Source organism: Panthera leo, chromosome C2 (genome assembly GCF_018350215.1).
Source record: "Panthera leo isolate Ple1 chromosome C2, P.leo_Ple1_pat1.1, whole genome shotgun sequence".
Lineage (NCBI taxonomy): Eukaryota > Metazoa > Chordata > Mammalia > Carnivora > Felidae > Panthera > Panthera leo.
Window position 1 is genome coordinate 121,886,881 of NC_056687.1, and position 15,905 is coordinate 121,902,785.

The window sequence follows — 15,905 nt, forward strand, 5'->3', positions numbered from 1 at the left end:
CCAAGGACTAAATCTTTGAGCAGTTAGAAGACATGCTGAGAGATACAGCCAGACTGGCCAGACATCCCTACTTTTCCTTACCAATTTATGATTGGTAACTGGCTCCACCTGATGAGGGACAGAAGCAGAAAAATGTGTGCATTTAGCTCAGAAGTCTACCTGTAGACTGCGTAGTTCCAATAAGGATCAAATATGTGCTAGTTGCTACATTCTTAAAGGGTCTCATGATTGCCTGTATATTTCACTGATAGTTAATACCCAACTGACTGATAAGCACCAGAGAAGTCCTACAAAAGTAGCTTTATTAGTAGAAATTCAAATAAAACATTTATGATCTAATACTCCCTGCACATCTCCTCCCCCTTGAGCACTAAGCATATAACCACCAGCTGCCCATGGGTCCTTCCCCTGTCCTCCTTAAATAAGTTTACTAAGTTGCACCATACAATGTCTCAAGAATTCTACCTTGACCATTGCACTCAACAACCCCATAACATTTTTGGTGGCCTGTGCAGGGATTATGGAATGAATACTAGAGCTTCTGTGCAACTTGGTAAGTCTCTTTTACTTCTCCAGCCTCTACTTCTTACTTGTTCTTTTCTGGAAATGTCCTGAATAGTATGACCCTTGGGAATGAGTCTTGCCTGAGTGCTCAGGAGAAAACCTCTTGCCCGTGGCCACACTATGGAAAGGGATGGACTCCTGCCACCCAGCTAGACATTATTACTTTGGCTGTAATGGTTTTGGGCTCAGAAATCAGACTCTCCTTGGGGCACCTGGGTGGCTCAGTCGGTTGAGCGTCCGACTTCGGCTCAGGTCATGATCTTGCAGTCCATGAGTTCGAGCCCCACGTCGGGCTCTGTGCTGACTGCTCAGAGCCTGGAGCCTGTTTCAGATTCTGTGTCTCCCTCTCTCTCTGACCCTCCCCCGTTCATGCTGTGTCTCTCTCTGTCTCAAAAATAAATAAACATTAAAAAAAATTTTTTTTAAAAAGAAATCAGACTCTCTTTATTTTTCCTGTTATTTTGATGCATATATTATCGTCAGGTTTAGGATGGCCACCAATCTCAAAACTCCCACATAAGGTTTCTACCTATATAACCCAGTGTGATCCCTCGATTAACATAAAATCCAAGATATGTCTGACCATGTACTTCTCAAAAGGGACCAGTCAGAACTACCCAATGGGGAGCTGGACTGTAAACAGAGATCCTGAGTAAGTTGCCTGGATTCGATAGGAACTCCATGCTTTTATTTTTTTCATGTCTCTCATTTGTCCTTACTCAAGGGCTATTTGACATTCTCGGTCCTGCTCTCAGATTGAATACACTTCCAGCTTAGATATATGATGCTTAATACAACATGAAAACCCCATACATTAATACTAGACCTAGACGCTTACAAAGGTTAATATTATTGATCGCCAAATATATTGACTTCTTCAAAATGGAGACAGACCCAGTGTCTGTAGCATCTCAGTCCATTCACCAGCACCCACTGTAGTCCAGAATGCAATTGGAAAGCAAAGGGAGGTTGACATCGCTTCTCAGGTAGTACAAAGGTGTCAGAGGGTTAGGAATGAGGGACGCCTCTCAGCACTCTGAACCCCAGATACCTTCAGCAATATTCCTGGTGGGATGCCATTTGGAAGTTGAGGGGGATTTTGGCAATGGTTTTAGTTATATGGTCTCCTCGTTTTATAGGGATTAACTATGGAATCAACTTCCTCAGTCCCATGGGATTCCCCTTTGGGCCATCTCATAGCACACTGGAGTCAATTTGGACAACAGGATTTAAAGAAGAAGTGCTTCATCTTTTTTCTACAAAAATGCCTGGCTTTAGTATTCTTTGGATGATGATGAAAAATGGCCCATTAACAGGTCCTTAAGCTTCAATACTATTTATCAATTTGCCTTTTTATGCAGGCAACAGGGAAAATGAACCAAAATACCCTACATCCAGGTCTTTGTGGCACTGAGTCAGGATCTTAATCTAAGAGAGACTTGTAGGATGTGTCTGGCAAGATTCCAGGCTCCCCACCTTTAGATATTTCAGACAATGATTGTTTAAAAAGACCACCATAATCAAAGAAACCAACTCAGTCAGACAAACAAGAAAATCAATGAGCAGAAGAAAAAGTGAAAATGAGACTGTAAGCAAGCCCCAGTCCCCTAGTAATTCCCACTCCACATAAACCTTTGGAGCCTTCTACTCCTAGTTCAGTGGGACATAAACTAGAAACAGAACATCATACTTACCAAACACTCAGACTAAGGAAGGATTGTATCCACTTCAGAAAGTAGCAAATGAGGAAATGAGCACAATTAAGGTACATGTTCCATTTTCCATGTCAAATCTAGCTCAAATAAAACCAAAGCTAGGATGATACTCAGAGGATCCATCCAAGTTTATAGATGGCTTTCACCAGGTGTCTCTAACGTTTGATTTAACCTGGAAGGATATCTATATTATTCTAACACATTGCTGTACCCCAGAAGTAAAGGCCTGGACTTGAACTGGGGCACAAGAATTTGTAGATGAGGGGCACATGGGTGGCTCAGTTGGTTAAGCATCCAACTTCTGCTCAGGTCATGATCTTACAGTTCCTGAGTTTGAGCCCCACGTTGGGTTCTCTGCTGTCAGTACAGAGCCTGCTTCCTGATCCTCTGTTCCTCTCTAACTCTGCTGCTCCCCCACTCATGCTCTCTCTCTCAAAAATAAATAAACATAAAAAAAAAAAAAAAAGGAATTTGCAGATGAGTTGGCAACTAGGGGTAGAAACCATTATCCAGCAGGAAGAGAGGTTGTTCCTAATGCTGAGTCTTACTGGAACTACCAAGAGGACAGACCTGGCAGGGAAAGACGAGACTATACGGTCACCTATTTATTGGAGGGAGTGTAAAGAGGATTTTCTACACCTGTCAATTCTGATAAAATTAAGGAAGTGACCAAGGCAAATGCTGAAAATCCAGCCTTATTTCAGGGGTGTTTAATAGAAGCAACTTATAAATACAGATTTAGACCCAAACACACCAGAAGGGATGGCTATCCTAAATAAGCATTTTATGAGCCAGTCGGCACCATTCACTGTAAACTGGCAAAGATGGCCCTAGGCCCTCAAACTCCAACCCAGTGGCTGCTGGAAGCGGCCACTGGAGTCTTTAAAAACAGAGATATGGCTTTAAAACAGGAGAAGGACCACAGGGCTAAAATAACAGAGTAGAATGAAGGTTCAAATATTGGCTGCCATTATTGTGTATCCCCAACAATGCCAGGCTAACCAGGGCAGCAGAAGAAACTGGTCTCAGACAGAAGTTCAGGTAAGACCTCATACTATAGGTGTGGCCAAACTGGACACTGGAGTAAAGAATGTCTGAATAAATGCTCTCTGCAGGGGCCAATCCCACTTGCAAAGCAGAGGGACACTGGAAAAGGGACTGTCCTTATCTCCAGAGAGAGGGGAAGACAGGAACTCATTTCCCAGCCTGAGAGCAACAACCCGAACAGATGGCATTATGGGGCTGAAGCTGGTCTGGCTTCCCTGAACATCAAGGTGGCTAAGCCCTGGATTACCCCGGACGTGGGAAGTAAGTTCACTGATTTTCTTATTGATACGGGAGCCACTTACTCTGCCCTTGTTCAGCACTCTTGCCTGACCTGTCTTTCTAAACATAAAATTACCGGAATAGAAGCAGAATCTAAATCATGCTAAGTAACTTTTCCTTTAACCTGTAAATATGAAGACCATTAATCACCCACTCTTTTCCGGTTCTCCCTTCCTGTCTCACTTCCCTACTGGGAAGGGACTTCATGTTTAATTAAGTTGGGAAGCTAGTTCAAACTAACTGGGTAGGAGGATGGTCTCTTTTCCCTGAGGGCTGAAGAAAAACCAGGCATTCATCCTGGAATTCCCCCTAATGTTTGGGAACAAGTAGACCCATGAGCATGGAATTGTGACATCCCAGGGAAGGCAATATGGGTCCATGACATCAAAGTAGGTCTAAAGGATCTTGCTATTATTCCACACAAAAAACAATATCCTCTTAAGAGAGAAGCCAGAGCTAGACTCCAACCACTTACAGGTAAATTTCTTAAATATGGAATTCTTAAACCTTGTTTATCCCCTTTTAATACTCCCATTTTGCCTGTTAAGAAGCTTAATGGTGAGTACAGAATGGTACAAGACCTCAAAGCAATAAACTAAGCGGTAGAGTCCCTATTCACCCTATAGTACCAAACCTTTATACTATTATTGACTCAAATTCTGGGCAATAGAGAATGGTTTACAGTGCTTGATTTAAAGGATGCCTTCTTTTGTATCCCCTTAAGAGAAGAGGCCCAGACTCTATTTGCCTTTGAATGGACTCCTTTAGGAGAACAAGCATGGCAGCTTACATGGACAGTCCTTCCATGGGGATTTAGAGATAGTCCCCATTTGTTTGGCAAGGCACTCAGTAGAGTACTTAGATATCTTACATTGCCTCAAGGAACAATATCACAATATGTTGATGAAATTTTAATATGCAGCCCCACAAAAGGGGCCTTGGGCTATAATTCTATTGTGTACTAAACTTTCTTGGAGAGAGAGGATACTGAGTATCACCTAAAAGGCTGAAATTCTAATTTCTAATTCTAATTTCTAAATTTCTAAACAGAAAGTACAATACTTAGGATATGAATTAACTCCTGGAGATCATTTCCTGTCAATTGAGAGAAAAAGAGCTATAATAGAATTGGGACCTCCTGCCACAAGAAAAAATGACTCCAAACCTTTTTAGGAATGGCTGGATTTTGCCACCTATGGATTCCAGGGTTTGGAGTCTTTGCTAAATCTCAATATAAGGCCACTAGGGGGCCAAATAAGAGCCTTTAAAACGGGACAAAGAACAACAGGGGGCCTTTCAACAACTAAAAACTAAACTATCTTCGGCCAGGCCCTGGCTCTACCAAACTTAGAAAAACCCATTTACCCTATTCATTGTTGAAAAACAGGGCCACGCCCTAGGAGTACTAACACAAAAACTACGGGCATGAATTGAGACCTATAGGATGTTTTTTCAAGCCACTGAAAGTACAGCCCAAGGATGGCCAGCATGTCTCTGAGCAGTAGCAGCCACTGCATTGCTAGTAGAAGCATCTAAACTTTCAATGGGAAGGCCAATGACAGTGATGACTTCTTATCACTGTCCTTTAGAAACTAAAGGACATCAGTGAATGACACGGTGATGACTAAAGATCAAACTATACTTTAGATTCCCCCAGTACTGTTCTCAAACCTGTCAAACCCTAAATCCGGCATTCCTCATGCCTGGACGAGGCCATGCTACTACTCTGCCTGAACATGAATGCAAAGAGGCAATAGAATTAGTCTATTCCAGCCACGTCTGGATCTAGAAGATCAAGCCACAGATAGTTGGTTTATAGACGACAGGAGTTTTACGTAAGAAGGACAAAGTAAAGCTGGGTATGTAATTGTTAGTTTCATGAAAGCTACTGAAGCCAACCCGTTACCAACCAATGCTTCAGCTCAAAAGGCAGAACTGATAGTTCTCATGCAAACTCTTCAGTTAGCTAAAGGCCTAAGAGTTGGGGCGCTTGGGTGGCTCAGTTGGTTAAGCGTCTGACTCTTGGTTTCGGCTCAGGTCAGAATCTCACAGTTCATGTGAGTTGGAGCCCCACCTGGTGCTCGCTGCTGTCAGCACAGAGCCTGCTTGGGATTCTGTCTCTCCCTCTCTCTCTCTCTGCCCCTCCCCTACTCATGTACACACTCTCAACAAATAAATAAACAAACATTTTTTAAAAAGGTCTAAGAGTGTGTGTGTGTGTGTGTGTGTATGTGTGTGTGTGTGTATGCCTTCCTTGCACTTCATGCATATGGTGCCATCTGGAAGTAAAAGGGATTATCAACTAGTCATAATTCCCCTATTAAATATGGACTTAAATTTGTAACTCTGTTAGAGGCAGTTCACCTCCCTAAAGAAGCTGCTGTAAAGCATCTTAGAGGACATCCAAAGGGAACAAATTTAGAATCTAAAGGAAATAATTTAGACAATTTGGCAGCCCAAGTGACAGCTTGAACTAAACTAGTTCTGAGTCTTAGACCAGTCTCTAATCTCTTAAGCACTGTGGTTTCCACTTATACTATGGAAGGGAACAACAGAGCACTTGGGGGAAAATCTACTAAAACTGCTGAGGGATGGTATAAGAAGTGATAAAGGAAAAATCTTTGTCCCTAAGGAAAAACAATGCAAATTAGCAACAAGATTGCACTAGTCTACTCATATGGGAAGAGAAGCTTTATGGAATTTCACCAAACCCTTATTTGATGGAATAGGATTAAGAGCCATTTTATAAAATGCATGTAAGTCTTGTGCAGTGTGTGCCCAGGTTAACCTTGAAGGTGCACTATGACCACCTTCGTTTTTTAACACTTGCCCAAAGATGTGGAAAATACCCTGGGGAAGACTAGCAAATTGATTTTACAGTTGCCACCTTATAAGGGATATAAATATTCATTAGTCTATATAAACACCTTTACTGGATGGATGGAGGTCTTCCCATGTGAGACAGAAAAGGCTACTGAAGTAACAAAGACTTTATTAAGGGAAATCGGTCCCCAGTTTGGGCTCCCTTGATCTCTTCAAGGTGACAATGCCCCATCCTTTACAGCCCAAATAACTCAACAGGTAGCCCAAACCCATAAAATTAAATATTTTTTACATATAGCCTGACATCCTCAATCACCAGGCACAGTTGAAAAGGCCAACCATAATTTTAAAAGATACCTTACTAAGATGAGGATAGAAACACAAGAAAACTGGGTAACTTTTTTACAAATAGGTCTCTTAGGAATAAGAACTACCCCACAGGAAAGATTAGAGTTAAGCCCTTTTGAATTAATATATGGTTGACCCTTACCATTGACTTATCCTCAGTCCCAGACTAAAGTAATGTTACACTTCTCATTAGACACTAGATTAGTCCATAAAACTCTTAACAAACATGCTAATAAAGTACTGCCAAAACCGGACCCTAAGGAAATTCAAAATTCTTTACAAGTAAACCCCAGAGAACTAGTCTATTTAAAATAGACTGGCAGGCAAACAACTCAGGAGAACAAACTCCTAAATGGAAATGACCTTACAGGGTCATTTTAAGCACTCCACTGCGGTAAAACTAGAAGGTCACTCAACATAGACTCTTATTTCTTGAATTAAACTTATACCCCTTCAACAGAGAATGACAATGAACTGGTTGATGTGCCCTCATATTCCTGTGAACCAGCAGATCTCAAATTCCTTTTCAACAACGAGATAAGAAAACATGAAGGTCTCTTTTCTTTTACCTGCCATCTACACACCATACCTAAGTGGTAACTCTTTTTTATAGTCGGTATAACATTACATGGAGCTACAAAACCAGTATTCATGCTGGATTTGTAGCTCACTGCCCGTATCAAGCACTTCAGGCCTTCCTTGGTGGGTTTCTACTTTACAAGATACAGATTGGCATTATTTACATCAATACATAGCTGATATGATACATCACCTCCACACTAGCACATAGAGGGATATTTCTATTACTAGAAAGAATGTTTCTTGCTGGCCTATGATAGATGTTACATGTGACTCTCTATGCGATAAGATGCCTTTCTCTTACCCTCAAATCTATTAAAATTTTAACTGAATATGCCAACCTACAGGTAGGCTCATAACAACAAATTCCCCAATTACACAGTCCTTCCTATCGATATCATCCAGGAAGGACGATATCAAATATGGGATGAATCTATATGGCTTATTACCACAACAGGACAACTAAGCCAGAAGACCTATGCTGGGAACAGAAAACACCATACCCTTGATTCATGGCTCAATATACTCACCAAATGGGATGGCTCCCCCAGAAGCCTGTGACCATACTGTCACTTTATAGGCAATTGATTGGTTTGCTACTGACTGGACAAAGTGACCGGGCATCAGATGGCTAACACCTAATGGAACACAACGGTTATATGGGCCAAATATGCAGCCATGGCTTCCACCAGGCTGGAATGGAAGATGTACTATAGATTATGGCTAGACGCATGGCCACAGCACTAAGACTATCACAATTCCAGCTAATCTTCCATATCAAAACAACAATGGACAGGATCTGTGTTCCATTGGTATGATCATCTGACATCTATTTTTCTTCTATCAGTAGGTTTAGAAAATGTCATATGGCACATGGAGGCCCTTGACAAACACAATTAAGGCCTTAAATGACCCTTAAAATAATATTGCATTATTAAACTCTGAAATAACTCATGTATAAAGCAGTTCTACAAAATAGAATGGCATTAGATGTCTCAGCAGCACAAGGAGGAACATGTGCCGTTATTAAAGTGGAATGTTGCGGGGCGCCTGGGTGGCTCAGTCAGTTGAGCGTCTGAGTCAGCTCAGGTCATGGTCTCAAGGTTTGTGAGTTTGAGCCCCACGTCGGGCTTGGGCTCGGTGCTGACAGCTCGGAGCTTGGAGCCTGCTTCGGATTCTGTGTCTCCCTCTCTCTCTGCCCCTCCCCTGCTTGCGCTCTGTCTCTCTCTCAAAAATAAACATTAAAAAAAATAAATAAAGTGGAATGTTGCAACTACATTCAGGATTATGACAAAAATATAAGAAGATTACTTACTGATATGAATAATCAAATTGGTGCTCTTAAAGATCCTACATTGTCACTTAATGACTGGTTACATTCCTGGTCAGGAGGTGGACTGTGATCCACACTAAAGGGTCTTCTCATTGCTCTTCTTATTTTCATAATAATAATAATAATAATAATAATAATAATAATGTGTTGTCTCGTTTGCTTGGTTCTCTATTCTTGAGATACCTGCAAGTAGTTCCTGACTCCTTCACCCAGCCGACATATGATCCTTACTACTTGAAACAAATTCATCCTGATGTCCACTCTGGACTCTACAGCAACAGCCTTCCATAATAGTTACTTGCAGGGACAGAGAGTGACTATTTTTGGTCCATAGGTTGGGACATCTCTATGACCCCTGTCAGCCTGAAGAAGTCACAGAAGATGAGGCCTGCACCCTTCAACAACCTTCAAGATTTAAGGACCGAAAATTGGCCAGGGGGGAAATGATGAGGGACAGAAGCAGAGAAATGTTCACTTTTGGCTGATCTACAGCCTGCACAGTTCCAGTAAGGAGCCAACATGCTGGCTGCTACGTTCTTAAAGGGCCTCATGACAGTCTATACATCTCACTCATAGTTAATACCAAACCGAATGATAAGCACTGGAGAAATGTTACAAAAGCGGTTTTAGGAGTAGAAATTCAAAGCAAACATTTATGATCTAACACTCCCTGCACGTCCCCTCCCCCTTGAGCACTAAGTATATAACTACCAGGTTCATACAGCAAAAAAACGCAGTCCTTTCTGCCCATGGGTCCTGCCTATGTGCTGCTTAAATAAACTAAGTTGCACCACATAACATTTCAAGAATTCTTTCTTGATCCTTGCACTCAATGACCCCGCAACACCCCTGGGAACTTTTCAGGCCCTGTAATAGCAGACTCCACATTTCCTGAACAAAAAATAAATATGTGTACGGGAGTGCAGCAAGGGGCTTCTTCCATGCTCAAAGGAAGCACTTCTAGACAGTTCCCAGTAATAGTTAACTGGAGGACTTGAATTAATTTTTATTTTCCCAGACCTGTGAAGGCCCCCTAATAGTTTTCTAGGGATGGCATAACACAACACAACATAGGCTAGGTTGTCTAATCAACAGAAATTAATTCTCTCACAGTTCTGGAGGATGTTAGATCAAGATGTCAGCAAGGGCTGGTGTCCTCTGAGGCCTCTCTGCTTGGTTTGCAGATGGCTGCCTTCTGCCATGTCTTCACATGGCCTTTTCTCTGTGCGTGCAAATCCCTAGTGTGTCTTTTTTGTGTCCTAATTTATTATTCTTATAAGGAGACCAGTCAGACTGGATTGGGGCCCACCTAAAACGGCCTCATTCTAACATAAATACCTCTTGAAAGGCCCTATCTGCAAATACAGTCACATTCTAAAGTACTGGGTGTTAGGGCTTCAATATGTGCATTTTTAGGGCTGCAAATTCAGCCCTTTACAGCCCTGTCCCTTTGCCAATTCTTGCTATCTGGTTGCCCTGTGGTTCACTGTGTGGAAAACAGCATGAACCACAGAAGAAGCCAGGGACCACAGGGCCCTCTATTTGCTAAAAGAACGCTTGCCTCAAACCAAGAGAGAAGTGGAAGAGTCTTGGGACTTACACCCCTTTATGCCTACTTCTTGCATTCTATTACAGAGAGACCCATTGTTGATGCCTTCCCAGGATTTGGGGCATTTCCGAGTTTTAAAAGTGACACAGTAACTTTCTACTTGAAGCAGCTGAAATGCCTATTTTGCATCTGAGGATCACATGGGAAAGATACAAGCCATTCACCATCAGAAGTTTCAGATTAAGGAGTTTTTAAAGATCTCAGGTTGCGTTTAGAAACAAACTACAATGTGAAAACAGAGCCAAGAGGAGAGGAAGTAAAAGAACCTTGCAAGGCACAGTTAGTAGCACTCTGAAAGTCAGTATTTCCTGTTTGCTAACAAACCTCATTCTTCCACAACGGCCTTGCTCAATGATGGCAGGTCTTGTAATGCCAGTGGCTCTAGGTCAATTCACTGAAAGCCAGGTGTTTCTATTTTACCTTCCTAATCCCTGCCGGTCCCCATCAAGTTTCTTCCATTGTTTCTAATCCCCCTTAATCCTCCCACTGCCATTTGTTCTCACTTCCCCCTATCCTTTCAAGTGCCTCTTGGTTCCCCCAAGCCTTTGTCCCTTTCCCTCTCCGCCAACCCCAGTCCTTTCTAATCACTCCCGGTCCTACAGATCCCCGCCCTTTACATTCCAGTCCTTTATGCCCTCCCCTTAACGCCCATTCCTTCAGTCCCTCCCACTACGTCTATTCCCGTAGCCCCGACCGCTCTGCGTCAGCCCCTCCCCACCTCAAAGGGAACGCAGGCGTTTTAAGGCTGATAAACATAGCCCATTGCCTACTAAAAGCACTGTGCCGATTTACGCTCACATCAACATCGAATTCGATGAACAGGCTTGATGTCAGAAACATCATCAGCAACCCTATTATTCTTTTAACTATCTAATAGCATTTTTTGGTGAAAATAAACAGCTTGCTGTTTTATATTGTATTTTTCTCGATTACTAGTAATGTTGGAAATCTTAACATGTGTTGTTTTGGTTAATTATTTCTTGTTCTGTGAATTGCCTGTTCATATTCTTTGTCCATTTTTCAATTGGGTTACCTTTTCCTTATTGACTTATATTTGGATTATTAGTCTTTTATATATTTCACTATTATTTTCTCCTCGATGTCCCTTTTAACTAGGCTGAGCCGGACTGCATATTCCTTAAAATGCCGTTATGCAGATGTAATGGAATACTGACCAACCAAGATTCTGCAGAAATGTTCAAAAGTCGTTAAAAGAATTCCATCCAGTATGAATTCCCGGCGAAAGACAGGCAATGCAGGGAACAAGGGTACATAGGACTGCCTCGCTATAGGTCTCTACCTTCAGAGACGCCCGGGGGTGGGCAGAGAGTCTGTAGCCTCCGCAGGCAGGCAAGGCCAGAGCAGGCGGAGAGAGTGCAAAAGCTGAGAAGGGCCGGCAGAAGAACCGGCACACCGCACCGAGAAGCGCGGAAGGACTGTGGCCAGGTCTTTTCCCTCCAAAGTCCGGGTTTCTCTGACTCACGAACGACCTCTGGAGGCAAACACTCTACAAATTTCGCTCCGTTCTACCCATTCAGAAACCTTCTCCACTGCTAGGCTGGTCCCACGTTTTGCTTTCGCAAAAGAGCGCATTTCCGGGGTGGGGACCCCGAGGGCCTTTCTGGGAAATGGAATCTTGGTCAGGAGGATTCTGGGAGTCGTAGTGCCTACTGTTCTCTTTGCGCACGCACATTTCCGTTTTCACTTTGCGGCTGCTGGTTCCGCACCACGGGGGAGTCGTGTACGCCTGTGCTGCTCTGGCTCTTTGTATCTTGGGGAGGAGTCCCGGGTTAGAACGGATTTGGGACCTCTGTCAGTTACAATTGCAAATTGCATTTAGGCAATTACAGCGGTTTGTGATATCTCTGAGCTGTCAGATGTAGGGGCAGCGCCTCATGGCCTGGAGGAAGAAGCTTCGGAGCTAAAACCTTGGGGGTGTGGCTTAGGAACAGGCTGAGGGGCCATGCGTACAAATTCTGCGGCCTCGAGAGCTCAGAGTCCCCAACGAGCAGAGCAACGACCTTAAAAGGACCTTCGAGTTAATGAGATGGCGACATCCCCTGACAGTTTAAAACTGTTCTCCCTTTCAGACAGGGGTGCACTGCGACCCTAATTTCATTTTATTAAGGTCACTGTGGTGGTTGGGAAGGTTCCCCAGGGGAGGGCATTGAAAACCGAGCTGTAGTCTAGGGAGATGTGATAATAACCAATGGTGACAATGGCAGTGTGGACTGAGTTGGTGATAAAGGCTCAGGGGGAGGAAGGAGTTGAGGATTCTCAGATTTCTGATGTGGGCTGCTGGCATGTCTGCAGATGATCTCACCTTAAGAAATTCTTGCTCCTGGGGCGCCTGGGTGGCTCAGTCGGTTAAGCGGTTAAGCGTCCGACTTCGGCTCAGGGCATGATCTCATGGTCTGTGAGTTCGAGCCCCGCGTCAGGCTCTGTGCTGACAGCTCAGAACCTGGAGACTGTTTCAGATTCTGTGTCTCCCTCTCTCTCTGCCCCTCCCCTGTTCACGCTCTGTCTCTCTCTGTCTCAAAAAACTCAAAAATAAATAAATGTTAAAAAAAATAAAAAAATAAAAAAAGAAATTCTTGCTCCTAATCTGTCTTAACTCCAAAAAACACTGGAGGGATCCTGGAGTGAGCACACGTGTAAATCTACTCACAAAGCCATTTAGATGCATACTTTGACCCAAAGGACACTCATTCCCATAGCCATACAGCTCTGTCATACCCACCCTTGTGAGCACACTGCTGTGTAAATACACACAGCCATATAGCTACTCATGATCATACACTTACACATACTCCATGCTCCAGACAATGGTCCTGATAAATGTATCCATCTCAGTTCAAAGAGTCTCTCCCAGAGCTGAGGTTACCTTGGGCTAAGTGTGGCCTCCAGGCCAAAAGAACACATGTTGATTTCTTTGGGCCTCTCTTTGGGAACTTCACACACAGCTCAGCCTTTATCCTTCCTACTACATCCATGTCGATTATGACTCTGGCTCTTCCTGTTACCTTCCTATCACTGGCTTAATGGGAGGGATAAATGGAATTTAAATTCAGGTAAGGGGTTTGCTTATCTGAATGTTTGCTGAGGCCTTTTCCAGAGCAGTAGTTCTGAATGTGTCTGCTGGACTCTTTTAAGAATCCAGTGAAAGCTGTGAACACTTTTCCCAGATAAACATAGCTGTGTAACCACGATTTTGAAAACAAAATCAGAACCTATCTTTTGGTCCCTAATTAAGAACTTCACTAGAAGTAAATCAGAGGATCAGTTTTCTGGTTGCCCTTTCTGTAGTTTTGAAGTGGTGCTAAAGGAGATAGAGTAGGGCTCCAAGTCCCCAGCGGATGAAGCATTGGGCCTCATCAAGTCTCAGGCCATGAGGATGGGGCAGTCTCTCTTTCCGTCCTTCTGTTACCCTTAGTTATGGAGCCAGGCTGTCAGTCTGCAGGTCCTCTGCTGGGCCATCAGTCATTCAGCTGGTTAGTGGAAGAGTTAGCAGGCAGGCAGTTCAAGCTTATCAGATATTTACTTATTTAGTGTTAGAAGGTCAGTTAAAAAGCCAGTAGGTCAAGTGATTTGTGGTTTAGAAACTTAATCAGCCAACTGGCCAGTCACTTAGCGTTAACTTTTTAGGTGGACAGTAGTCCGTCAGGATTCATCGGTTGAAGGTCGATATAATGATCAGTCCATTCATCAGGGAGCCAGTTTTTGAGAATGCCGAACAGCTGGGTCACCAGTGGGACCAAAGGGCAGCTGGGGTGAAACCATTTGGATACAGAGTGTTTCTACTTGCTACATCCTGAAGACAATGTGGTAGCGCTCCCCCCTCCTTATTTGCGGTTTTGCTTTCCATGGTTTCAGCCCCCAGTCAAATGTGATCCAGAAGCAGATGATCTTCCTTCTGAGTTATCCTCAGATCAGTAGCAGCTTAATGCTACATCACTGTGCCTACGTGTTCACCTCACTTCATCTCATCATTTGATCATCTCACATCATCATAGAAAGGAGGGTGAGTGCAGTACAATATTTTGAGGGAAGGAGGGAGAGAGAGAGAGCACATTCACAGAACTTTTATTACAGCATATTGTTATAATTTTTCTATTTTATTATTAATATTGTCTTACCGTGCTAATTTATAAATTAAACTTTATTATGTGCATGTATGTACAGGAAAAAACATCGTATATATAGGGTTCAGTATCTGCGGTTTTAGGCATCCACTGGGGGTCCTGGAATGTATCCCTTAAGGACAAGTGTGGGCTACTGTATAGGCAAGTGGAGAGGAGAGGTGACTCCTAGGCCACCAGAGGGAGCTTCAGTTTGCTGGGAAAGAGGAAACGCCATAGAACAAGGGCCAGGCAGAGTTGACACTAGACGGCAGTGTGGCGCCCCTTCCCAACCGTGCCCTGCACACTCCAGAGCTAAACCTCAGGCTTGTGGCAGCTCAGTTTCTGGCCAGCTTGCGGAAAGGCTCCAGAAAGGATTTCTCACCTAGGAAGTGCTTAACCAAGACATGCTTGACTCCCAAGCTAGGAGGAAGCCAGCCAGCTACGACCAGAAGGACTTGCCACTCCTAGGCACCACTGCCAGGAGCACACCAGCCATGGGGGAGGAGGGAGAATGGAGGAGCATCTTACCTGTCTCTCCCAGGGCACAGAGGGTAGCAACTCCCTAAAGCTGAAGCACAGAGGGCAGGATCTGTCTTCTGTCGAGGTGCGTGCCACTTCCCGGGCTGCTGCTTCAGCAGCTGCTTCTCTAGGGGCTAAGGAGGGGCTAGACCAATTGACCTAAAGCCGATGACTCAATTCCTTTGCTGGACTCTGATCAGCTGCTCCTTCTGCGATGGGCAGTAACTCTAACGCCAAAGAGGGAGGTTAGATATAGATAATGAAGGAAACATGGGGAAAGGATGAGCTATGAGCTTAATTTCCCTTTGGGAATAGCTGAGATGTTTACGTAAGGTGTCAAATACGGCATTGGGCACAAAGGCAGCACTCGGAAGATTCGAGTTCTTTTCACCTCCAAAGGGAAGTGCAGGAGCCCAGGTAGTTGTATGCCTAGAGCATGATATTATGGCTCCAGATGGGCTTTCTGGCTTAACGGGCAGGAGCATATCCCGGCTCCAGCTGGTTTCCTTGTGTCAGAGCAGTTAAAAGAAAGAATAACTTGGGGACAATAGTGATTATAGAGGTGTCCTTGTGCCTAGCACTTTATGTACACTCTCACAGGAGGTATCACCCCCAGTTTACAGACGGGGAATCTGTGGTCTCACAGCTTACAATAGGAAGCGATGCAGAACTGGTTTTGAACTCAGCCTGTGTGGTTCCAAAGCTCTTTCCTTTTCTGGGATATCCTACTTCAGACACAAATGGGGAAGCAGAAGAAAGTGAAAGACTGGGAGGTTGCTAGGTCCTGAGGAAGATTGGCTGGGGGGCTCCGGACAGGACGGTCCCCTTCAGAGATTCTACAAACCTGGCATCCCACATGGTGACATTGGCCTTTTTTCTCTCTCCCAGGCACGCAAGAAACGTGTCAAAGACGGCAGTCTGTGCACAACCCCTTTGGCCTTGTGAGTCACCTTAGGGAACTTGGATTT

General features: G+C 43.8%; 1 protein-coding gene across 7 annotated transcripts in view; it reads right to left on the reverse strand.

The window, feature by feature from the left end:
• ZBTB38 (zinc finger and BTB domain containing 38) overlaps nt 1-14,962 on the reverse strand; it is a 143,804-nt gene extending 128,842 nt beyond the window's left edge. For 4 of the 7 annotated variants that reach the window (XM_042903780.1, XM_042903782.1, XM_042903776.1 and 1 more), the window contains exon 1: nt 11,473-11,915. The gene's annotated coding sequence lies outside the window, so the exon portion shown is untranslated. Of the gene's footprint in view, nt 1-11,330; nt 11,916-14,946 lie in introns of those variants that run through there. The other 3 variants (XM_042903783.1, XM_042903781.1, XM_042903778.1) reach the window with 3 other exon arrangements.
• Nucleotides 14,963-15,905: the final 943 nt, after the last annotated feature.